Source organism: Carassius gibelio, chromosome A25, assembly GCF_023724105.1.
Source record: "Carassius gibelio isolate Cgi1373 ecotype wild population from Czech Republic chromosome A25, carGib1.2-hapl.c, whole genome shotgun sequence".
NCBI classification, from domain to species: Eukaryota; Metazoa; Chordata; class Actinopteri; order Cypriniformes; family Cyprinidae; genus Carassius; species Carassius gibelio.
In genome coordinates, this window is record NC_068395.1 from 12,645,146 (window position 1) to 12,672,686 (window position 27,541).

At 37.2% G+C, this 27,541-nt stretch overlaps 1 pseudogene; it reads left to right on the forward strand.

Annotated features, from left to right (window-relative positions):
* Positions 1–3,183: 3,183 nt before the first annotated feature.
* Positions 3,184–27,359, forward strand: LOC127946904 (uncharacterized; annotated as a pseudogene).
* The last annotated feature ends 182 nt before the right edge of the window (positions 27,360–27,541 follow it).

Below are 27,541 nucleotides of genomic sequence, written 5' to 3' on the forward strand. Positions count from 1 at the left end.
CAATAGTCCAGTCTAGATGTCATGAATGCATGAACTGGTAACATGTTTCGTAGCTTGGCAATGTTTCTAAGATGGAAGAATGCTGTTTTTGTAACATGGGGAATATGGTTTTCAAAAGACAAGTTGCTGTCTAAAATAGCACCCAGATTTTTGACTGTAGAGGAAGTAAGAGTACATCCGTCTATAGTTGCAAATTGTAATCTACGAGATTATGTGTACTCATATATTACATCATAGCATTATAGTAGATTACATTATAGCAACTGCCTAGCAACCAACCAGAAGAAAATGTAAAATGTAGTTCTGAATTCTCTTAATTAGCAGCTCTATGCAGAGAAACGCCCTTCAAATTACCAGTGCTTTTATTCTTTATATATCATTATTGTTGTGATTTGCATAAAAATAACAAGCACCCACAAGTGCAATGGGTGAATGGGGAACTCTGCCAGCGGGACTGTGTGTGGGGGAGTCAGGGTGGGTTTGGGTGCCGGGTGTTAATTGCGTGTGAGTTCTGGCTCTGATATCACACAGAGCCTTCACTGCTGTCTGAGAGACAAGGGCAGGGGGGCACTGACTTATGTGTTTCATCATTGTGGCAGAAAGATGAGAAGGGCCACATGGGAATTTCTGAATTTTAAGAGGTCTGACAGGATTCTGGATGAAGAGAGAAGAAGTGGAATTTTATATTGGAATGCAATGCATTAGAAAATGTGATGTAAACAGAAGCCTTGATAAATAGAATACAATAAAATAACTTTTTGCCACAGTTCTCTTCCATAATGTTTATGTACGAATCATTTTTCAGGAGATCTGAATTGGAGCATTTGAAAGGGGACAAAAATCATGCACCTGTCTGCAGTGAATCGATACTCGCGGGTCACAGCCCTACCCACAGAGTGCTGAGAATTATGGGGGAAGGGAGATCCATTATTCAGAAGTGAGGGCCTGAAAACGCAAAAACAATTTTTTTCAAAAACCTTTTTTCCAGTTGGTTGCTGAAATAATGAGTCTTGTTGCACTGTAATAACATTTTTCCCCACATCGAAATCAGTGTAGAACAAACCGCTGTGCTTCAGTCGCTATGTAATTATCTCTTTGGCAACTGCCGTCACAGTGATTGCCACCGAGGACCAGGAGACCAGGCAAGAGCAGGTGTGCGTGTGTGTGTGCACCCGCTTCACAAATTATTTCAAGCTCTACAGTCCTCTCACAAATCAAAACCAGCATTTTATTAAAACAAAATTGTCGCTGATGGATTCATGGCTTGATGAGAAATTCAGTTATTGTACCGTGCGTCCTCTTTTAAGACTAGGACTCTTTTAAGACTAAGGGCGGCAGTTCATGTAGGTTGTCTACAAACCTGAAGGTTGGTGGTTCGATCCCCGGCTCCACCTGACCATGTGTCTAGGTGTCCTTGAGCAAGACACCTAACCCTAGCTGCTCCCGACGAGCTGGATGGCGCCTTGAATGGCAGACACCGCAGTCGGTGTGTGAATGTGTGTGTGAATGGGTGAATGTGAGGCAAATTGTAAAGCGCTTTGGATGGCCATGTGGTCTGTTGAAAGCGCTATATAAATGCATTCCATTTACCATTTACTAATAATCGTACATCACCCTGCGGAAGACCATCAAGATGTTTTAAATGCACATCTGTATTTGATCAGCTACACCTCATGAACTTTTTTTTTATTATTATTATTCTTTTTTTTTTATTGCTTGCCAAAGAAAATAATAATAATTTGCTAAAAATGTTTCAATGAACAAACAAACTCCTCAAAATCTTGTATGGCCTGAGGCTAAGTAATTTTTCAGCCTATTTTCATTTTTTGGTGAATTTATCCTTTAGTCTATGCTGATATTAAGAAAGTAGTCTTATCTAAACTAACCACTTAATTCTATTCATTTGAAAGTAAAATATATTTTGGCTCAGTAGATGCTGAATTATTATTATGTCTTCATAAAGCCATGCCACAGTGGCTGAACAGATGCCCCTATGCCTTCTGCAATTCAGTCACAATTTCCAAACCTTTCCAAACAGCCCAACAAATGCAGAAACACAGACATCTGCTGTGTTTGAAGTCAGCCAGCAGATATCACCACATGTTCCTGTGACGCACCAGTCAGGATGTACACTGCATATAAACTCATCATTTCAGTTTGAAATAGAGATATACAGTGGTACAGAAATGCAGATGGGGGATTGGTCTGAGGGGTTTGAGATAATGGAGGTGGGAGTGATATGGACTATGGACAGGTGCTGGTTGTGCGATACAATGTACTGGCTCAGATGTTCCTCTGTGTGATGTTCACCTTCACCTGTCTCTTTTACAACTAAATTAACCATTTTTCAAAGCTACAATCCTCAATGCTTGTTTTTCTTCCTCATATGCTTCTTCTGTAGAACTGTGTGTCACACTTCACTGAAACAAGGAGACATAGAATAAACTTCAACAATTTTTAACAATAATCCAAAAATAGGAACAACTTCAGAAGACCAGACAAGGAATGACATTTAACAGCGGACGACGAAACTCTGAACAGAACAATCCTTAAATACACAACTCAATCAGGGAAAAACAAGACACACCTGGAATCAAATAGAACACAAACAGGGAACAGGAAGACCAAATATGGTCATAGGGAAACACAAGGGTAAACTAGATCAAAACACACAGAACAGTATTTGCGTGTGACACCGTGAATCTGACATTGCTGTGATGTTTCGAATGGTTGCTGTAGAATTCAGTATAATGCCTTTACAGTTAGTTTTAGAAGCAATTTCTGTTGAGCGTCAGCAAAAATGCCATGGATAATACCTTGGCGTCTTTGTGTATGTGTATTATTGTGTATGCACACACTGTACTCTTATATATGCATTCAGTTCACGGTTAAATAGAAGCATATACTCTTGCTTCTCTGTGCAGCATATGTTTAATGTACTTTCACTTGCTCGGCTAACGAGGTAGACACTGTCAGGGCATGGAGGGGGTTGGATCTTGTCTTTGTTAGAGCAGGTCTCCACCAGCCATCTCCCCAGTCCCCTCCCCGCCCCCTTTTACACTCACAGTCCCATGGGAAGCCTCTAGAACTCGCTAATTGAATCAAGTACACATGGTGCCTCCTCCCCACACCCTTCAAGGGCTGTCCAGCTCAGATTTGATGCATTTGTTGGGTCTCAGGACCATGGCTAGCTCCCTGAAACACTGCAACTGGTTGCCTGCCTTCACCGAAGAGGCAGATTCTGGTCATTATACGGTTGGTTATGCCGAGTGATAAACGTGTGTGTGCATTTGTGGGAGTTATATCAGGAGATATGTGTGTGGGAGGAGGAAAATGAAGTATGAAGCGAGAAGCTGCATAACTACGTGTCATTGCCACCCACATTCAGTGTTGTTAAGGATATCTGAGTGCCTGACCAACCAGACTGTGATAAATGATTTTGCACTGCAGGCGTTTGTCTTTGACAGCCGGTGCCGACGGTCAATTGTGTGTGTTTGGGGAGAAGAGCTCAGGTGAAGGAAGGAAGATCTTAAGTAAAGGGAGACTGTGTGTGTGTGACTATGCATAGCTTAGCGTGCTCTGTCTCGCCTCGCTCATTACTTCAGCGATCAGAGAATCGTGTTCCTGGCCATGGGTGCAGATGAAAGAAAAAAAATATATAAATAGGTGTGTATCACATTTCTATATTGTACGCTATAACATGAAGAAAGAATTTTAGAAAGCTAAAACAATAAAACCAAGTCTGGTGGATAATAGTTCTGTCTGTCACCTGATTTGTATTTGTATTTCTTTATTTATTTCATTTTTAAGGACTAATGAGACATAGCAACAACAAAAAAAACAAAACAATAAACAGTAAAAAGTGAATGAAAAGTGAAACGAGAAAAAACAAAACAATAAAATAAATGAAGCAAAGCATTTTAGTTTACATTTTGGTAATTCTGTTATCATTTCATGTTTTTTTAATATTTATATTTATCTTCTATTTATTTCCGTTTTAGGTTGAGCAATTTTAGCACTAAAACTTATTTTATTACAGTTAGTTCCGAGACAGCAATGTTTTAGTTTAGTTTAGTTTAGTGTTGTCAAAAAAAAAAAAAAAAAAAAAAACCTAAACACAAAGCAAACCGAGACAACACAATATAATAATAATAATATGAATAATAATAAAGCAAAACAAAACACAGTGAATACAGGTAAAGTGGGACACTTTCTGATCATTTGTCATTGGTGTTGCTTCAAAATAATACAATAGTACCAAATATTTCAGCCCCATACACAAAACCATTTTAAATAGCTAAAAGATGTACATTATATGTTATATATATATATATATATATATATATATATATATATATATATATATATATATATATATATATAATATGAATTGACACACAGGAAGTGCTCGTGATGTTTGTGTGTAGTTCCACCCCTCTAAGCCTTGGACCTGTGTCAGATTAGACAAAGCAGCCCAAATGTAATGTAATGTAATTGTGCAGAACATCTGGATTAGTCCTGCTGATGTGTATCCGCTGGTAATGACATTAGTTTGGAGTGAGCCATTTCCAGCTAGCGCCGGCTCTCAAACAGTCTGAAGGAGTGGAGAGTGCTGGCTGATGGAGACAATCCATTGGCCTTTTTTTGGCTGGACCGGACAGCATCTCCTCTCCCAGGAAGTAATTCTTCCTCCAGCCCTCATGTGTCAATTAAAAACACCATGACCCAAGCCTCTAAAAGGCTTTTATTTCAAGGTTATCCTGGGTCGACCTCTCTGAGTGCTGTTTTTCTCTCTCTCTCTCTCTCTCTCTCACACACACATACTCTTGCTTTGAATCAGTCATGCAAATAATAACATGGATTAGAATTCCTCTGACATGCATTTATGTAGCAATGAAGATATGTTTACAGCTCTTGATTGCTTTAAAGATCATGAAACATTACGAAAAACATACAGGAACAAGCCTTCGGAGATGTGCAAGTAGCACACGATAAAAGCAGTGTTATTTTACATTATTCATATACAAATAAATCACCCAGACTCCATACATGTCCTGTCTGAAACCCTGGTGTCTAAATGAGGATACTTTCACCCAGAAGCAGAACCTGTCTGAAGCACTTCCTGTTTTTCCTTCCTCTGCCTTTCTTTTTATATCACTTTTTATATAATTTTTTGCACACGAGCTGTCAAAACCCGCCAGATTGAAGCTGATCAATATTCACGCTGAGTACAAATTTCTAATTCATCAAGTCTGCTTATATAGTATTGATTTTTTTTTCTGGATGCCTTGAAGAGAATCTGATTACCCTTTACCAGCAGTCTGAAACAATGATGGACTATCATAAGAAAAGGAGTCATTCACTGATATCTTTTTGGATAAAAATACAGTAAATCAGGAGATATAGTGGGACTATTCCTATAATTTCTGTAATATTATTAACAAAACAATCCAATATTATGTGCAATTAATATGACTGTATAACAGATTTTGTCACCAAAATATTCAAAGCTCTTGATGCTTTTCCAGTTGAATTCCTTGAAATGTTTTTGTGCAATACCTCACCTCAAGACAATAAATATACAGCAAGTAGATAGAAAGGATAAATCAGTGCATGAGATTTCCCCAGTGATCCCCCGACTACTTATGGTTAAAAACATATCATTTTTTTGTAGTGAACTCGATTTCAACTTCTGACCTGGTTTTTGAAGCCCTTTTAGCCTTGTTAGCAAAGAAATCGTGTTGTTCAGTCTATGTAGTTTTACATTATTAAAGCCAATAAAATACACAGCTGCTATAAAATTCATTTTAACCATGAATAAAGTGAATTGCTGGGTGTTTTCTTACAAAGCATGATGGGAAATAGGCCAAATCTCATGGATGAAACATTTTGGTATTTTAATTCTGCTTTGCTTTTAGTTACATGCCAAAAGCGATGAACTCAAGAATCAGTTGTATTTATTATTATTAATAATATTATAATAATATGTATTTATTGTATATATAATATAAAATCATAACAACATAATAAATAAATTGCAAAAGAAATAAAAATATAAAAACTGACACATTGTTTTTAATATAAGCAGTTTACCCCAGTCTTATAGTCTTAAGGCTCATGACTCCACCTTCCTGTATGAAAACACTGTGTTTTATTTATCGGCTGGTTGTATTCCCATCAGGAGATGCTCCAGGTTCACTTATAAAATAATGTATGCAGTCTTGATCCACCAGCACAGGAATGTCCTGTAATTTGCTCACACTCACACAGATGTGCCCCGGGCTCTGGTGTGTGTTTTGTGATGGTGGGGGTTTTCAGAGACAGACTCTGAATGTCTGCACCTGAGCTGTTGGGCAGAATAACAGGATGCTCTGTGCAAGTTTCAGCATCTCCATTATACGGGATGGCTGTCCAAAGGGAACGGTATTCCTTTTTTAGGGCCCCAAGCGGGTCACGGAATGAGCCCACAGTGACACCTAGTGGAGTACGGAGTCACATTTTGTGTATGTGTGTTTGTGTGCTCTTGTTTTTGTGACATATCAGGACACAACTCTGTATAAATACATGGGTATGGAACAGGTATTACAAGGAGAGGGTGACTTATGAGGACATAACCCATGTCCCCATTTTTCAAAACGCTTATAAATCATACAGAATTCGTTGTTTTGAGAAAGTAAAAATGCACAAAGTTTCCTGTGAGGGTTAGGGTTAGGTGTAGGGTTTGTGAAGGGCGATAGAATATGTGTGTGTAAATGTATTTGTTGGGTGAATTTTTTATTTGGTGTCCCATTTTGTCTTTATTTGAAGTGTATAAATGTTTGTGTGTGTGTGTGTGTGTGTGTGTGCCTTTTTGTATAGTTTTTGTCCTTTTATATTTTAGTACGTGTTTTTGTTTTGCACTTTGTTTTGATCTCATTATTTATTTTTATTTTATTGTTTGTTTGTTTTAGTTTAATTTCATTTGTTTGCATTATTTTTTTAGTAGTTTGTTAGTCTCAATGCTTTTTCATTTGGCTCGATGTTGTTATGTTTTGGTTTTAGTGCCTTTTTGTTTTGTGTGCTTTTGCTTTAGTTTTAGTCGTACATTTGTTGTTGTTGTTTGCCTTTTTAGTGTACTTTTGTTTTGGCCATTTAAATTTTTAGTGCCTTTTTCTTTTGTTCTTTTTTGTTTCAGTTTATTTATTTTTGTTGTTTTATGTTGTGCATTTTTGTTTTAGTTTAAGTGCTGTTTTGTGCCATTTTGTTTTTGTACTTTGTAGTTTTAGTTTATTTTATAGTTTATTTTTTAATTTTTTATATAGTATAGAGAGGACAGGAAAAATTTAAAACTAGAGGGGAGGAAGAGCTTTGGTAAATGTTGCAAGCCAAATTCGACCTTGCAGTGTTTGCCCATGAAAATTTTTAGCTAGGGTATTGTGGGTGGTTGCCAGGGCCTTGCTAGATGGTTACTATAGGGTATTTTGGGGTGGTTTTCAGGGTGTTGCTACATGGTTATTGTGGTGTTCTGGATAGTTATAAGGAAATTCCTATATGGTCGCTACTTTGTTTTGAATTGTTTCCAGGGTGTTTCTATTTGGTTGATAGGGTGTTCTGGGTGGTTGTTTACTGGCCCCTGTCAAAAATCCTCACATTATGATTGAGTTATTTATTTATTTATTTTCACCCGCTTTATTGTTTAAGGTGGTCAGAATGTTGCTAGATGGTTGTTTGGGAATTGGGTGTTTCTATATGGTGGAGGGTTTTCATGGTTTTTGTTTACTGATCTAAGTCAAAAATGATCAAAGTATATTATATATTTTTCTGCCCATTTTATTTTCCAGACAGAAATTTTGAATGGTTTTTATTGTGTTGCTAGATGGTTGCTAGGGTGTTCCGGGTTATTGCCAGGGTGTTATTATATGGTTGACTGGGAGCTAAGTGGTTGTTTACTGGCCCAAGTTAACACAATGTTCACACAATGCTCACTTGTCCATTTTATAATTCGCCCAGTCAAAAATCGTAACTTTAATATTTTACAAACCACACCTTTCTGCCTGATTTGAGGTGTCATTCTTGTCCACAGTACAGTAGTGCGCTTTCTTTTCACAAAATATACCTTTTCAAATTCAGCATTACTCTTAATATGTTGAGCCATGGTGCTCATATGGGAAATGTAGGTTTGAATCTGGCCTGCATTGTATCTCAGTCCCGTTCTTCTCATCATTTCACATAATCTTTTAACTTTCTCATTAAATAAATGACAAAAAAACAGATAATGCATGTTTTTCTGTATATGACACAATTTACTGTCTTTCTGCCAGCCGTCAACTATCTCTCCATCTATAGGCGACAACTCTCTCTCTGCCCCCACTTTCATATAAAGGTTTTTTCTTTGTCTTGCCTCACTGCACTGTCAAGGTGCCTCCACAGCCTCCACAATCCGCCAGCCCTAGATTTCAACAGTTTATTCCAACCTGTAGACCTCCACAGCATGCATATACACCGCTCAGCCGGCCTTGACAGACAAAGGCAGAGTCAGGCTGTCGGGATTGGATGGCGTATCCATTTATGTAGGCGGCGTGTGGGTGGATACTTCAGATAGACAGAGATGTTCTGCAAATTAATTCGCTCAAGGCGTTTTCCACCGCTTTCAAGCATTCAAGGCTACGTTTTTGTTGATTCTTAGCATTTGAATGGAATACTAATGTAAAGTCAACACAATTCCTGTCTCTCAAGATTTTGAGAGCGTTATAAGAGATTCATGTCCCTCACAAGGTCATGTTTTTGGCTCGTCATGCCTTTTTTTGGACCTGCATACACAATTTGAACTGTGACGGTCCTAATTGCCATAGACCGAGACAGCTTCATTAGCACCTGTGCTATCAGCGGTTATTTACTGCACTTCTGAGCTCTACTGACTCAACAACGCTCCTGCTGAGCTCTGATAAGAGACTCCAGTGGCTGGTTGAGGAGAATAGAAGGACAGAAAGGAGGGAGGTGTTTGTGTGAACTGGTTCTGCCGGGCTCCTTTGAACACTGGAGACAGAGCTGTATCTGTTTACAGCAGCTCGGTGCACGAGAGGGAGCACGGAAAGGAATGAGTGAAAAAGGAGTTTCGTTCCTTTTTGAACCTGTGTGATTCCTTCAAAGATCTTCAAAATGATAAGAAAATATTAAATTTTTGTCTTGATTTCTTTTTTTTTTTCTGGATACTGTCCGATAAGGCAACATTATTGCATGAGACATTCTTTGACTTTTTGTGTTAGTCTTTCTTGTCATAAACGTTGCTTAAATGGATATTTCACCCAAAAATAAAAATGATGTCATTATTTACTCACCATCGTGTCATTGTAAAACTGTATGACTTCCATTATTTTATTTTATTTTTATTTTTTTTTTGTCTGCATACTTATGGGTTTGGAACAACAAGAGGGTGAGTAATAAATGACAGATTATAAATGTTTGTGTAAACTATCCCTGTTAATTCTTCTGTGATGGCTCCGTTTCTTCATTCTCTGACTTTGTTTCCTCTGTATGAGCTCACTGCTCACTAATGGCCCTATCTCTCTCCCCCAACCTAAAAGACCATACACTGGTATAAATCATGGAGTAGAACACAGGATGAATAATAGTGGGGTCAAAGGTCACCTGCTTCCCTCCTCCAATGATCCCTTTTAATCTGCATTTTGTTCCATCCATTTCACGATACTAGGAGTCCGTTTTGTCACTCCCATCCTCGAAAATTCAATTTACGTCCATGCACTCCATGTCTGCTGTCTCAAATAGAGCTGCTGACAGCATATCTGCATGTAGACGGCTGAGGAAGCACTAGAGCACAATGCAGCGTTGATTCATGTTGGACCACGTGGTATAGAGTCAGTAAAAAGAAGAAGCAATCAGTTTAATGAACTCATGCACAGTCATTCAATTTAACCAGTTCTAGTAAGTGGTAGGTTTCACCTATACCTCACATAACCACTAAAAAGATGGACAGACTAGACTACTAATATGCTAAATAATTTCAGTCTCTGAAACAGAATGTCACACTCCAAGTATTCTATTTTATGTAATATAAATAAGAAAACAAACCCTCTGGTGAAAAATTTGCAATTATTACAGGTGTATGTGAGATATACGATGATTCAGTGAATCTTGTTTTTGAACAAATTGGTTGAGTTAATGACATCATGACTCATTCATAATAAGAGTGTCACATGATCCATTCCTGAATCAATCAGTGTTTTTGAACACATCTGTTAAGTGAATGATTCAGTGAATCTATGATATATACAGTTATTGTTTCAATCCGGAATCAATCAATATTTTTGAGAAATTAGTTTAGTGTACAGGTGCTGGTCACATAATTAGAATATCATCAAAAAGTTGATTTATTTCATTAATTCCATTCAAAAAGTGAAACTTGTATATTATATTAATTTATTACACACAGACTGATATATTTCAAATGTTTATTTCTTTTAATTTTGATGATCATAACTGACAACTAAGGAAAATCCCAAATTCAGTATCTCAGAAAATTAGAATATTGTGAAAAGGTTCAATATTGAAGACATCTGGTGCCACACTCTAATCAGCTAATTAACTCAAAACACCTGCAAAAGCCTTTAAACGGTCTCTCAGTCTAGTTCTGTAGGATACACAATCATGGGGAAGACTGCTGACTTGACAGTTGTCCAAAAGACGACAATTGACACCTTGCACAAGGAGGGCAAGACACAAAAGGTCATTGCAAAAGAGGCTGGCTGTTCACAGAGCTCTGTGTCCAAGCACATTAATAGAGAGGCGAAGGGAAGGAAAAGATGTGGTAGAAAAAAAGTATACAAGCAATAGGGATAACCACACCCTGGAGAGGATTGTGAACAAAACCCATTCAAATATGTGGGGGAGATTCACAAAGAGTGGACTGCAGCTGGAGTCAGTGCTTCAAGAACCACTACACACAGACGTATGAAAGACATGGGTTTCAGCTGTCGTATTCCTTGTGTCAAGCCACTCTTGAACAACAGACTGCGTCAGAAGCGTCTCGCTTCAAAAAGGACTGGACTGCTGCTGAGTGGTCCAAAGTTATGTGCTCTGATGAAAGTAAATTTAGCATTTCCTTTTGATATCAGGGTCCCAGAGTCTGGAGGAAGAGAGGAGAGGCAATCCACGTTGCTTGAAGTCTAGTGTAAAGTTTCCACAGTCAGTGATGGTTTGCAGTGCCATGTCATCTGCTGGTGTTGGTCCACTGTGTTTTCTGAGGTCCAAGGTCAACGCAGCCGTATACCAGGAAGTATTAGAGCACTTCATGCTTCCTGCTGCTGACCAACTTTATGGAGATGCAGATTTCATTTTCCAACAGGACTTGGCACCTGCACACAGTGCCAAAGCTTCCAGTACCTGGTTGAAGGACCATGGTATCCCTGTTCTTAATTGGCCAGAAAACTCGGCTGACCTTAACTCCATAGAAAATCTATGGGGTATTGTGAAGAGGAAAATGTGATATGCCAGACCCAACAATGCAGAAGAGCTGAAGACCACTATCAGAGCAACCTGGGCTCTCATAACACCTGAGCAGTGCCAAAGACTGATCGACTCCATGCCACACCGCATTGCTGCAGTAATTCAGACAAAAGGAGCCCCAACTAAGAAATGAGTGCTGTACATGATCATACTTTTCATTTTTATAGTTTTTAGTTGGTCAAGATTTCTAAAAATCCTTTCTTTGTATTGGTCTTAAGTAATATTCTAATTTTCTGAGATAATGAATTTGTGATTTTCCTTAGTTATAATCTTTAAAATTAAAAGAAATAAACATTTGATATATATCAGTCTGTGTGTAATAAATGAATATAACATACAAGTTTCACTTTTTGAATGGAATTAATGAAATAAATCAACTTTTTGATGATATTCTTAACTCATAACAATCACTTGTTTTCTTATGGAGTAAATCAATGTTTGTAAATGAATTGAACGACTGATTCTATGACTTGCTCATAAAGACAGTCACTTGTTTCAGTCCTGAATTGATTGTTTATGAACAAATAAATGAATCAGAGATTGAGATTAAATTAGAGTACCGACTGTTGTAAAATAAATAATAATGAATTCAGTATTGTAAAATTCAATATTATATGCATTTCTATTTATATCCAAATGGAATGGAAATAAAATTTCACAAACCATTTGCACTAATGCATGACTTATGCAGGCATAGTAAATTAAAATTATGACATCTTATTAAATTTTTGCATGACTCTGACATGGCCGTGCATCCAGTCAGCATCAGTTATCTCTAAACAGCATTGGTAGTGAATGATGGGATATCTACAGCTTTAATGGAGGTGCCCGCTAATGCATTTTCTAATAAAGACGTGTATCATTACAGCCACAGGCTTGGAGAGAGCTCAGATCTGAATCCGATACCCGGCCACAGACCAGCCGAACTATCAAACATGAATCATATCATACTTTCACCTTCCCATCAATCTCCCAGACTCCCCGGCGCCTCCTCCATGGCCTCACCCCAGGTGTCCAGATCACGGTTATGTTAGACTTCAGTTTTTCAGCTCAAAGGTGCAAAAAAATATCTGAATTCTTTATGTAAGTGGGCTCACAAACAGTTTGGGGTTGTAAAAAGTGTCCTCGATTCAAAAAGACTATTCAAAAACTATTTCAAAGCCATTCTCCAATCGAAACCCTTTGCCTGTTGGGCATGAAAACCATTAGCTTGCTTTTTATCAGCAGTCAGGCTTGTGTAAATGTCAGATTTGGTGTATGCCATTAGGTGCTGCATGTTTTACGCTGTGAAAAGGTCACTGGAGCCTTGTGGGAAAAGCAGACTGCAACAGTTGCATTTAAACATGGTGAACTGCTGCTTGCGAGGGATTTGGGTTGGATTCTGGGCAGTCTGTGCTCTGGATGTGTACAAATGTGTATATTACAGTCCCATACCTGTCATTATTAAAATCAAATTTGGGTTCTGAAATAGTTTTGGGTTTCCTCTGGTATTTTCCCTTATTTTCTCTCTCTAAATCTCATATTTGTATTTTCTGAGCTTGTCTGATTGAGTCGGGAGTTGACGTGTCACAGACACACACACACACACACACACACACACACACTCCTCCCTCAAACATGTTCTCTTTGCTGACGAGGCATTACTGAGATCATGCCCAGTCAGTCCAGCCCACTTGGGAATCGATTGATTTAATTAATGTAGTGCCATATGCCATATCCAGGGCAAACAATGGAATGTAGATGGATTTTAGCGGTGAAAATTACATTTTAGAGTATTAGATATGAGTTAGGATCAGTCATTGAAGCTCACATGTGCATGATCACATCTAATAATCCTGATTTTACCAGACAAATGGGATTATCAGCACTATGATGTTGAATTATTGGGGACAGGTCTTTGCCCAGCTAAAATGATGTTATATTCTGTATATACAATATTTATTAATGTATTTTAATATGTACATACAGTAATTGTATAATAAAATATCAAACCAAGTGGCATTTATATTCTGGTTGTCAAACGTTAGTGGAACATATAATATAATCGAAGACAACTAATACAAGCAGATTTTTAAACATACCTCAATAGATTGCCGCCTCTTCTGGATTCATGGACCTGCAAAATTACCATTGCCTCCACTTATGAAGGATGTGGGGGCACTCCTTTCTTGAGGAGTGGCTTTTGATTTGGAGAATTTTGTGATATTGTTGTAACATGCAAGTTATTTAAAAAAAATCTATTATATTTTATACAGTCTAATAAAAATAGAATATAATTGTATATTTTTACATATTAAACATTTTATATATTATATCCAAATCATCTCAGTCCTTAATATATAAATTATATATACACACATTGTATATTTTCTAAGAGGAATTAACTTTACAAGCAGTAGAAATGAAAGAAGTTGATCTCTGCTTCCTGTTGAAGGAAGAGGATGTGGATCTGACCGATGCATTAAAAATTCATTGGGCTTTCAGACTGTACACACAAACACACACACAGAAAAGACAAATGCACGCTAGTGTTCAGCTGTTTCAGACCCTCATCTGAATCGCCTGGCAGGGGGTGTGATTCTTTATATTAACAACATTAATATGAATGAGACACTTTGATACAGATTTCTTTTTGTGGATTCTTAATTCCATGTGCTAGCATTGAGTGGGACTTTTATTTATGCAGGCAAACAAATGTGTACAGTATATTTGTCATTTCTTTTCATGATAACACCTTCTCCTGGTGGACTTGGATGTAATGATCGTTCCTTTTATGTGCATCAAGTTTTGTGAAGCGGAACAATGAAATTTCTGTCTGTTCCTCACGCAAAGCTCTCATGTGACTGCAGAATTTGTTTTGACACTTTTCCTTTAAGAAACCCAAAAACAGCAGGTGAATAAATCCGTCCTTTCATTTCTCTTCACACACACTCGTCTCTGTGTCATATGCACACACACACACTAAACATTACACGTACCTCCATTAACACATCCAGCCGAGGGTGAGAGTCAGCAGGAAAAGTGTGAGAGAGAAAAATTGATTGCCGTTTTAAAATGAAAAGGTCGTCCAGACTGAATGAGAGTGAATAAATGGATGAATGAAACCTTTTTCAGCTGATGCATTTGTTAAGTTTGTTTTTTTACAGCCCTTGGAAATTGCAGACAGAATTGCGTAGTCCAGTTTTAACAATGGAAATTTGATTTACAACACAGAATTTAATGGAATTTCATGGAATTTGGACGAATAAATCTATAGCAGGGCCACTTCACCAGCATTTCACCATTTCATTTGAGAAAAAAACTAAAGGTCCTCACAACAACCCACCAAAATAAAAGTCTGGTTAAGTTTGAAGAAATTATGACAGAAGTATATACTATTATATTGGACAGTTGTAATAATATAACTTATTAGATTTAATAATATAGTTTATTAGGAATAACATAAAATATAAAAAAAAAATTTGCCCATGTTTTAATATAAACTGTAAACCTCCGTTGCACAGCACTATTGTTGCCCAAATATATTAATATTTTTGTTCAAATTTTGTTTGATTACAAGATTATTTAAAGTTTCAGAACAGACAACACAGAATTTCTGAATAAACTTCTTTTTTTATTATTGTTAATGTTTTATGAATTCAGCTGATTACACATTCTTAATTATTTTTAATTAAATAATACATTCTTAAATTATAATTCAATGCAATGCAATTTTTTTTTAAAGATTAATCAAATTAATGAAAAATTTATAAGAACTATTATAAATTGGTGGACTCTTATTACCACATTACTTGTTGTTAATATTGAAAACCCTTTGTGCTGCTCAATATTTTGTGGGGAAACCGAAGTTTAAATGAATAGCATTTATTTGAAATAGAAATATTTGTAACATTTAAAATGTGTTAACTGTCAATGCATTCTTACTGAAAAATGTTTTTCTCCCAAATACAAAAATCTTATGTATTTGTATTTTATAAATGTATTTTAGGTTTATATATGAAACATATAAACTCAATAAATACAAAATTACAATCAGAAGTTAAGGCTGTGTGAGTGTGTAAGTGTGTGTGTCTCTGTTTATCAGCGCTAGAGACACAATACTCTCATGAGACAAAAAGCAATACTGCGGCAACCAGCCATGCTGAGTCCAATAACAACATGCAATTAGTTTAGAACCAAAACAGCTTTGTTTTGAAGAATAGCAATGATTGCTGTTGTTCATATTTTTCATATTTTTAAATCACATCCATTAAAAAAAAAAAAAAAAAAAAAAAGAGAAGAATTAAAATGATTGGTCCCTCTAACTTTTATTGCTATGGCAACACCGCAGACCAAAGCCCATCAAGAGCACTGTGGAGAATCCCTCAACCACACAAACACTCGACCGCGTCAAAACTGCTGCCAGTCAGGTGAAAAATAATAACAGACCATATGCATCTAAACTAATCCAAACATGAGCCTTCTGCTATTCATATCACAGTGTACCTTATTTGTTTTTAATTCATAAATCATTATAAGTCAATTTGTTGATGTCTGAGCAAGTATTTTAGATGTATTTTAGACCTCAGGCATTCCTCTGAGGTCTGATCTAATAAAGTAAATATTACTCCTCCAAAGCGACTGCTTTAATTCCTAATGCATTATTCACTCTGTCCTTGCAGCTATATGCTCTGATAGAGACGACGATAGCATCCAGCAGTTCAGAAACCTTCATTTCACATTCAGAGCAGCAGAACTGTCTCTACCTCAAGCTCAGCTGAGATCTGACCCGTTTCCGTCAGTCCGGGGCGGACCGGGATAAAGATGTGAGGGGAGAGAGACTGACAGATGGGGTAAGGGGGCTGTGACACCAGATTGGCCGGTGATTGTGGTGTGCTGTACGCGCTGCGCTGTCTTTTTCATCCCAGCATCAGTATTCAGCACACAACCTGCTAAACACAGCAAATGGGGCTTCAGAAGACTGACAGGACTGAGTCTGCCGCCACACAGAGCTCAATTACCCTCAGAGCAGGGCGACGTCTCCAGAGTCTCCTTCACCGACACGCTCTGCCTGTCTCCTTCGCTTCATGTCCTTTCCCACATCCTTTTTGGTTCACTTTTTCCTATTTTCACAACATATTATATTCTTTGACTTAATAATTGAATACCTTTTAAAACATGTATCATGAGGACATTACACAGAAAATCTCAACCAGCAGCCTTTCAGAAAATCTCTATTTCCACTATGTCCTTTTAAGCAAACCTTTAATATTCAGAGTTCAGTGGTGTCAGATGATTGTCTAATGATTCATGGTGGTGCTTAATGAATATTAATATGCAGTAACCTTTGGCGTGGGGAGAGGAACACATTGTATTTGGAGGTGTACAGGTGTCATGCTGAGCTGACAGCCTCTCGCAGGATGAGGAACAAGCTCCTCTCAGCATGAACACAAGTCATTAGCACCCGCTGCTCATCAATCTCCAGACCAAACCAGAGCCTGTGTATCTGCAGTACTGATCTAAAACATGGCTTTTCAGGAAACAGGATGGTGCCCCTTTAGGACAACAGCTTAATTCAATATTATTTATATATATATATATATATATATATATATTTATATATTGAATATATACACTCACTGACCACTTTATTAGGTACACCTTGTTAGTGCTGGGTTGGACCCTCTTTTGCCTTAATTCTTCATGGCATAGATTCAACAAGGTGTTGGAAACATTCGTCAGAGAATTTGGTCCATATTGACATGATAAGATCATGCAGTTTCTGCAGATTTGTCGTCTGCACATCCATGATGTGAATCTCCTGTTCCTCCAAATCCCAAAGCTGCTCTATTGGATTGAGATCTGGTGACTGTGGAGGCCATTTGTGTAAAGTGAACTCATTTTCATGTTCAAGAAACCAGTCTGAGATGATTTGAGCTTTGTGACATGGTGCATTATCCATGTAGCCATCAGAAGATGTGTACACTGTAGTCATAAAGAGAAGGACATGGTCAGCAACAATACTCAGGCAGGCTGTGGCGTTTAAACAATGCTTAATTGGTACAAAGGAGCCCAAAGTGTGCCAAGAAAATAACCTTCACACCGTTAAACCACCACCTCCAGCCTAAACTTTTGAGACAAGGCGGGAAGGATCCATGCTTTCATGTTCTTTACACCAAATTCTGACCCCACCATCTGAATCTCACAGCAGAAATCGAGACCTATTAGACCAGACAACATTTTTAACATTTGTTAATTTTGTTGAGCCTGTGTGAATTGTAGCCTTTGTGTCCTTTTCTTATCTGACAGGAGTGGCACCCGGTGTGGTCTTCTGCTGCTGTGGCTCATCTGATTCAGGGTTCAATGTGTTGTTTGTTCAGAGATGGTATTCTGCATATCTTGGTTGTAATGAGAGATTATTTGAGTTACTGTTGCCTTTCTATCATCTCTAATCAGTCTGCCCATTCTCTTCTGACCTCGGACATCAACAAGGCATTTTCGTCCACACAACTGCCACTCACTGGATATTTTCTTTTTTTCGGACCATTCTCTGTAAACCCTAGAGATGGTTGTGTGTGAAAATCCCAGTAGATCAGTAGTTTTTGAAATACTTAAGACCAGCCCGTCTGGCACCAACAACCTTTCCACAGTCAAAGTCACTCAGATCCCCTTTCTTCCTCATTCTGATGCTCGGCTTGAACTTCAGCAAGTCGTGACACTGAAGACTGGAGTAATGCTGAGAATTCACAGGAAAAAACTACATTTGAATCTATTCAAATTAAAACCCATTAATACTAGTTTAAACAGATCATGTCTAATTACAACTGACGAAATAATTGTAATTTTATTTGATATTAATAATTGTATTCATACATTTATCATTATCATTATAACACAATGTGTCTGTGAGAACATCATAATTGTGCGTTCTGTTTAGCAGCTATTAAGTTGCTAGGCAGGATTTGTGTTGTGGAAACTCATCTAATATTCTTGTCAAGATCTCTGAACAATCCAACCTCATGCAGAACTCAGATAAACCACCGAATGAACCTGCGGGCGCACAGATAACCTGCCAGCGGACAATGCAGCTCCAATGTCCTTTATACTGACCATACTGTTGAAAATATGGCGTGATTTTCAGCTACCGCTACTGCTTTTTGTTATTAAACTTACTGTTTGTTTGTCTCTCAGATGGAAAGGGATTCCCATGACTTGCCGTCCCATGATGCTCTCTCAAGGACACTGCCAGAGTATCTTCCCCTCCTCAAAAAGACCAAAAACTCAGCCCAGGACAGAATCTGTCCCACAGAAAAAGTCTCAGCTCAACCAAACATTTGATGTTCATTCACCTTTCAAAAGGTAAATGAGTATCACATGAAGTTTACTACACCTATCAATATGATTTGAACCTACAACTACTTTCATTTGTCCTTGTAAATGATTACTTTTCAGTCCACCAATACCTGATTTTGAAGATGACCCTCGTGCAGGTGAAGTCACTGAACATCAAACTAAAGTGAGTAACAAAACTGTAGATTTCTATTATGTCTATTACTGCTAGACGTTTCCCAGAAGTCTTGTGTTTCCGCGAAAAGTTTTTCATTCTTCAGAACCAGACTTTTAGCTACTGGCACAAATTCTGGTTCGCTTTCCATCTTCGCTCCAGAAGTTGTGAGTGATAAAAATGTCTTTCTAGGGCCGAACAATAATCTCTTAACTGATTCACACAACCACTACCTCTTTTGTTGCTGTTTTTTATTGCGAAACAGTAGGCCATTAACTAACTAACTAATTAGCGCAGGGCATCATGACTGAATAATCGCAAAGCATCCTGCAGAGAAACAAAGAGAAAGAGGCCAGCCGGCCCACATGTGCTTTTATAATGTAATTGTTTTGAGCAACGATACAGACTACAGAGGGTCTACAGGGACCGATCTCTCCATTCACTCTTTCATTGTGTTGAGATGATTCCCTATGTCTCGTCCCCTCCGCGGGCCCCATCTCATCACCGATCATCATTCTCACCTTGCATCTGTGCCCTTTCAATTAAGTGCTCAGTTTCTTTCAGAAGACCCCAGAGAGCCACAAGCACGCTGGCCCAGATTGGAATCGCCTAATCGGTCCATCTCCCACCCCTCTCATTTCTGTACACCCGACCCCCCATGCGTCTCTCCGATGGACCACACAGTGACCCTGAGTGAAAAGCAGACACCTCGTAGCATGTTATTTGACGTGCGACATGCGACTATCACAATAGCACAAAAGGAGGCCTGGGAGCGCGGCACATCCCACAATGCCCCTGGTCGGCTGTCTGTTTAGGACAATGCTAATGTCTCAATGCCATTGTTCAGTGCTATAGAATGAACTATTCAAAAAATAAAGACATGTCGACAAATTTAGAGGTGCCTAAATGACCCATTCATCCTAATTGTGTGAGTACCCTTGTGAAAAAGAAGTACACTTAGCATACTTTTAAAACGAGTACTTATTATGGAATTAAAATACTTAAAGTGTGAAATGTTTTCAGGCACATAATTGCATGTTAATTGAAATTGCATAACATGTATTAGAGTTAAAAATGTATAGTTGAACTCAACAGTGTTTTTTTGATATACTTAAGTGGATCTTTACTTTATTGTCTTAGAAATATTGTTTATGTACATTTATAGTAAACTAAAATATACTTTCATGCACTTTGTTTAAACATGTATGTCATATATTTATTATAACATTAACATTTTAAATGTTGATCAATGTGCTTTAGTATGCCAGTAAACCAATAAAATTAAGTAAACCACAATTAAAAGACATTTACAGGGGTGCACTTTTTAAAAGTTCACTTAAGTGTGTTAGGAAATATACTTAAGTGTGTCTTGAAATTGTCTCTGTAAGTACACTTAAGTTGCCTTTTATTGAACTGGTATTATATTATACGCAAGTACGATCTTTTTAAAATATACTTTTAAGATTTGAAGGACACTACAAGTACACATTCAATACAGTTACTTATTTTTCACAGGGGTGTATGACTGAGACTCTGTGATACTGAGACTCTTTGGCTCTATCTGGCTTTATTTTAGGTGATAGTGTCTGCCTGCACATTTTGATCAATGTCCAGCAGTTTCAGAAAAGGGATTCTGGGGGAAAATATACCTTTGACTTAGTGGATTTCATCCTAATCCCGTCTATATTCTCTGTGTACCACTTGGGTTTCGGTATCTGTCAGAAACTACAGACCCAGGATTGATTACTTTGTACCAGTGCTATAGTGAAGCCTGATAGTAGGCCAGTGGCTGTTTTAACACAACCACTCTTTAAAAGTGACAGTTTAGGCTATTTGTCTTGTCTTTTAAAATGATTAAATGGTTTAACCAAAGTATTCAAATGAATGTTATTAGGCAGATAGTCGAGTTCAGACAAACGTCACATACAAACAGACTGATGTTAATCCTGCTTTGGCTGGTGAAGCCCTCAGCATCTTGACTGATCATGTGACTTTGTTTCCACCTAGTGGCGGCAAACTGCATGGTAGTGCCATATTTAATAATTATTTATTTATTCATTTGAAAGGAATGAAAACGAGGCTGTGAGGGACTGAAGTACAAGGCGTTCAGAGGATTGCATTATTGTTTCAACGTATTTTTTTTTTTTTTTTGGAGACTTGTGGCCTTTCATTAATGAATCTTAAGTATTAAAGCTTTCAAACATTGTCAATATGAATTAATAATTGATGATTTAAAAAATCTATTGCTCTAATCTCAATAAAGTCAATGTTAGGATAAACAGCAAATTACATGAAAAAAAAAAGCATTCTTTGAGCCATCTTGGAATACAAAACTGAGAAAAAACTCTGGTATATACCCAATACACCATGTTATCTCCATCTGATACCATCGTATTTTCTAGGGCTATGTTTGTGCTGTTCTTGTAATTAAGGTTGTAATATATTTATTGGAATCTGCTTAATGAAAAATAATAGAAATCCGTATTTGCAGGTCATTTGCAGGTATTTGCAGGTCAAATCCATTTTTATTTCTCCTGCAGGAGCTGGAAAACTACCGTGTGACACTGATGACACTGCCATTTCTTCAGCCCTTTTAGTAAACTGTTACCCAGCCTCTTAACTAGCTGGTAACCAGTCAAAATATTTGCTATAATCATCCAAGTTTTAATTTTGTGAACTTGACGCCACAATTGTAGTAAATGGGACAAAAAAAGAAGAAAATAATAAGTTTTAACTTATTTTTAGCAAATAATATGACATATTATTCATGGCTGTAACAAAACTAATTATGCTCTGAAGGTTAGTACATAGGTCTAAAGGTAATTATTATTAATAGTTATTGCTTTGCAAAAGTTGTTTTTAGTGGGTTTTATATATATAAGAATACCAGTCAAAAGTTTTTGAACAGTAAGATTTTATATGTTTTTTACAGAAGTCTCTTCTGTTCACCAAGCCTGCATTAATTTGATCCAAAATACAGCAAAATCAGTAATATTGTGAAATATTTGTACTATTTAAAATAACTGTTTTCCATTTGAATATATTTTAAAATGTAATTTATGCCTGCGATTTCAAAGCTGAATTTTAAAGTCCCATTAAGCACTTTACCGATTCAACTACTCTCTTCTTCTCCTCTTATCTGGCTCTTTAACTTGCATCAATCACCGCAGACCAAGCCTGTTCTTGATAAAGCTGCTGTGAAAATGTGGGAAAAGCCAACAAGAAAGAAGTTGGGGTGATGCAATCTTTATATAGGTGGAGCAAAATACTTCATCGCTCTATCTAAAGCGCATTGTGATTGGATGTGTACACTGTCGATACAGGAGACAAACCAATGGGCCACTGGCTTCTCGCTGTCCCTGCGTGATGCAAAAAACAATCTCAGCCCACCAGGAAAATGCCTAGTATGCCCGATTACCAATCCAGCCCTGAGCACAAACAAACAAGTTACACTGCTAATTACAGCTAATTTTACTGCTAATGTTGAATATTAACAATAGTTAGCTTACTTAGCAACTTAGCTAAGGTGTTAATGGGTTTTAGTGCGTTAGTTGAGGTATTTATGTCTGTAGCATGAACATACAAACTACTCACTGAAGATTAATACTTAACCGTAAATATTAGCGATAGTTAGCTTACTTAGCAAACTCTGCAAGCATGTTCTGGTTTTTAGCACACGATTTTAGGAACCATTCACATCCAAACTTCATGTATAAATTAGCAAAAGTATTATCAAAAATGTACTCACAAATTCAGCTTGAAGGTGTGAGTGGGTTGGTGTAGGCTCTGATCAGTACTCAACTGTAGCATTAGCAATAGCTAGCATACTTTGTAATCAGCACTAACATGTTTAGATTGTTTTTTACTGATGCTTAATTTTAGCTATCATGGCCTTAGGATAACCAAAACAAATTACACTCTAAACATTATTCAATGGTAAATATTAGCAACAGTTAGCTTGCTTGGCTAACACTACTGTTTCTCATTGATATTATGGATAGATGGCGTAGATTTGTACATGCAGGAAGAATTAAAGGCCATCAGACAAAAGTTTTGCTCACTTTAGGAAGTGACTATTGGAAATTCACATTTCAGAGCGTGAAGTGATTTGCACAGGTGTCATGTCCTCACACAGCCGTGCTGAGGACTGATAACATTTCTCATTTAGCGAAGGGAATCTGATAAGCACTTACTGCCTTATCTGCTGAAGGACAGTATGTGTCCCTCACACACTCATACACACACAAACACAAGGCTCCGCTTAAAGGACACGTCAAATACCTTTGAGGCCTTCAAAGCAAATTGCAGACCTTAATTTCCTCTCTATGTCGGTGAATGTTTTCTCCAAAAATATCTCCACAGTGTCATGGTCTAACCATATGTTGACGTTTTTGCAGTCCTCGGAAAGCCTTTTAAAAAAGATTTCCATCATTCATCTTTATATATTAATATATTTTATTATTATACTTATTGATATATTTCAATAGTTCGATTTTAAATTAGGGATAATGCACGGTTTTGCATCAAACAATTTTATAATTGTTTGATGCACAACCGTGCATTATCCCTAACTGTAATAACGTCAGTATACTTTATATACATAAAAATGTATTTTATACATACTCCACTAAAGAAAACTAAATATATAGTGGTTTACATTAAGAACATATAATATCCCATAAAATATAGAATAAAGAACTTAATTTAACTAAAGAAAATCAGACATATAATATATAAAAGGGTGAAATTTATTTAAAATACAAATAATATAATAAAAATGTTAATAACATATGTATTTTGTATATTTAACTAATGAAAACCAGAAATGTAATGTTATATATATATATATGTTATATATATTTGAGCATGTTAGAATCTTTATCATACTCTTACCTTTTGTTCTTTAATATTTTGAATAGTTTTTAGCTTTAATTTTAGTTTTTAACTTAAATGTTAAGTTTTGAAATGTTGTTGTATGCATTTGTTATTTTTATTTAATCTATTTATTTATAAAATGTGTATAGGTAGTACAGGTCCTTCTCAAAAAATTTGCATATTGTGATAAAGTTCATTATTTTCCATAATGTAATGATAAAAATTAAACTTTCATATATTTTATATTAATTGCACACCAACTGAAATATTTCAAATCTTTTATTTCTTTAATACTAATGATTTTGGCATACAGCTCATGAAAACCCCAAATTCCTGTCTCAAAAATGTAGCATATTTCATCCGACCAATAAAAGAAAAGTGTTTTTAATACAAAAAAGTCAGTTATGCACTCAATACTTGGTCGGGAATCCTTTTGCAGAAATGACTGCTTCAATGCGGCGTGGCATGGAGGCAATCAGCCTGTGGCACTGCTGAGGTGTTATGGAGGCCCATGATGCTTCGATAGCGGCCTTAAGCTCATACAGAGTGTTAGGTCTTGCGTCTCAACTTTCTCTTCACAATATCCCACAGATTCTCTATGGGGTTCAGGTCAGGAGAGTTGGCAGGCCAATTGAGCACAGTAATACCATGGTCAGTAAACCATTTACCAGTGGTTTTGGCACTGTGAGCAGGTGCCAGGTCGTGCTGAAAAACGAAATCTTCATCTCCATAAAGCTTTTCAGCAGATGGAAGCATGAAGTGCTCCAAAATCTCCCGATAGCTAGCTGCATTGACCCTGCCCTTGATAAAACACAGTGGACCAACACCAGCAGCTGACATGGCACCCCAGACCATCACTGACTGTGGGTACTTGACACTGGACTTCAGGCATTTTGGCATTTCCTTCTCCCCAATCTTCCTCCAGACTCTGGCACCTTGATTTCCGAATGACATGCAAAATTTGCTTTCATCCGAAAAAAGTACTTTGGACCACTGAGCCTCCATTTCCTGCACACGTATGTGCACGGTGGCTCTGGATGTTTCTACTCCAGACTCAGTCCACTGCTTCTGCAGGTCCCCCAAGGTCTGGAATCGGTCCTTCTCCACAATCTTCCTCAGGGTCCGGTCACCTCTTCTCGTTGTGCAGCGTTTTTTGCCACACTTTTTCCATCCCACAGACTTCCTTGATACAACACTCTGGGAACAGCCTATTCGTTCAGAAATGTCTTTCTGTGTCTTACCCTCTAACTTGAGGGTGTCAATGATGGCCTTCTGGACAGCAGTCAGGTCGGCAGTCTTACCCATGATTGAGGTTGTGAGTAATGAACCAGGCTGGGAGTTTTTAAAAGCCTCAGGAATCTTTTGCAGCTGTTTAGAGTTAATTAGTTGATTCAGATTAGGTTAATAGCTCGTTTAAAGAACCTTTTCATGATATGCAAATTTTTTGAGATAGGAATTTTGGGTTTTCATGAGCTGTATGCCAAAATCATTAGTATTAAAACAATAAAAGACCTGAAATATTTCAGTTGGTGTGCAATGAATCTAAAATAAATGAAAGTTTAATTTTTATCATTACATTATGGAAAATAATGAACTTTATCACAATATTCTAATTTTTTGAGAAGGACCTGTATTTATTCAGTTTTAGCTTTTAGTTTTGATCTGTGTGTATGTATGTGTGTCTGTGTGTGTGTGTTTTCTGGTTCAATATGAACTCATTAATTGTCTCTGTTTTATTTATTTATACATTTTTAGTTTTATTTTTTCAGCCTCTATGAAGTTCAAGTTGTCCAGTGAAAGTAGCAAAGCAGCCGCCCAGTAGGACAGAATGCAACAGCTTCAGAATGAGCTCATCAGGGTGGGTCAATCAAGACCACTTTCCCTCAGATCAGTTCAAGTTTTTAATAAAAGCAGCAGCAGTGCTCTGAGACCATCTGTTTCCTCTTTGAAGCTCATGGGGTCCATTGACTGGCATACCATTCTGATATTTGCTGGCAGTAAGGAAATGCTGTATCAAATGCATTAATGGTTTCCTCCCAAGATCATTGATTGGATCAGCTCATTGAATTTGTCTCCAGACTGCATGGCATATTGTTTGTAACATTTGATACAAATCTAAAAAATACACAAGGCAACCACTTTCACAAGTCTGGGACAAAAGAATACAAAGTAGATATTTTAAAGAAAGTCTCAGCTGCTTTTCTTCATAGATCGACAGTCAACGGGGTCCTAAACTTTCGAACTCTTAAAAAAACCCATACAGACTGCATTAAATGAATCCATGCCCTCTGAAGCTATATGAAAGCTTTGAGTGAAAAAAAATGCATTTAATTAAACTTAATTATTATTCATTAAATATATTTATCTTCTACTTTGCTCACTTATGTGGTTCATGAAAAAATCTTGCCTTTACTTGGTTGCTTTAAAAAAAATGGTTGTTTGAACTATTTCTTTGCATTTCTAACAAGTATCTAATATATAATGTGTTGTATTTGTTTAAATTCACTCAGCAGGTCAGTGAACCCTAACCCTAAGGAAATAAGATAAGTAAATAAGAGAACAGCAGTGAAACATAATGGTGTGTGAAACTACACACACAAAGCATATTAAATAAATTTCAGTTTTAATTAATTAGGCAAAGTCATTAGCCGTTGTAGTGCTCATCTTGGAAATTTGGGTTTTATTCAGACCTGCGTCATGCCAAAATGACATTTGCACTCTCTTTCCAGAATTTCATGTCCTCTTTCTACTATCTTTATTGATACAGAGTGCCAAAAGCCCACAAAAAAAACAACTGACAGGTAAACATGTTGTGTTTGTATATAGATGAAGAAGAGCTCAAGAGGAGAGAGATCGAGTCTGTGTTGGCGGCAGAAAACTCTCGACTCAGAGAAGAGCTGGACAAGACAGCGTAATCTACCACCACCTGTCATCATTCAACAACATGTGCAGGAAAACCAGAGACCACCGCTCGTTACACCCTAAACATACTGCATGAACAACACTCGCTCTTTTATTAATGCTTCTGATCTCATCTCATCAGCCTTTCTCAGACTGCGAGAAGCTGGAGTTACTGACACAGCTGGCGAGAGCCGAGGGTTGAATCCAGCCACAGAATGTTTGTTCACACAAATATTGGAATAAAACATTCCACTTAACCAGAAGTTGTAATAAATAATGTTTTTGTGCACAGCTGAAAGAAGACTCCAGAATGTGGGGGAAAGAAAAACAAGAGATGTTGACCATACTCTGTGAATATGAACATGGATTTGCTCGCACATCAACCATGATTCTTCATGATCTCCCTGTGGTATGTATGATTTCTCTATGTATTTAAACCTAGTTTGACCGAGGAAATGTATATCTACTTCAGTTATGGAACTCTAGCTGGTTGAGGCTTTCTAGTTATACATGGATTTCCAGCCTCAATGTCTGCCCAAACTTTAAAAGGCACGTGGAATAACTCATTCTTAATTCATTTGCTTAAATTCAGTGCTAAATTCAGAGGTTTAGCTTAATAAGTTAACCATTGCAGAAAAACACAAATCATGCAAAAATGTCATTAGGCCTGTATGTGTTAGCACACACCGTTTTTTAGATCAATAAATATATCTGAGGATATCTGAACTCATTTAAACTACAAACAACATTGCTACAATACTCACAGTTTACAGAGCGGAG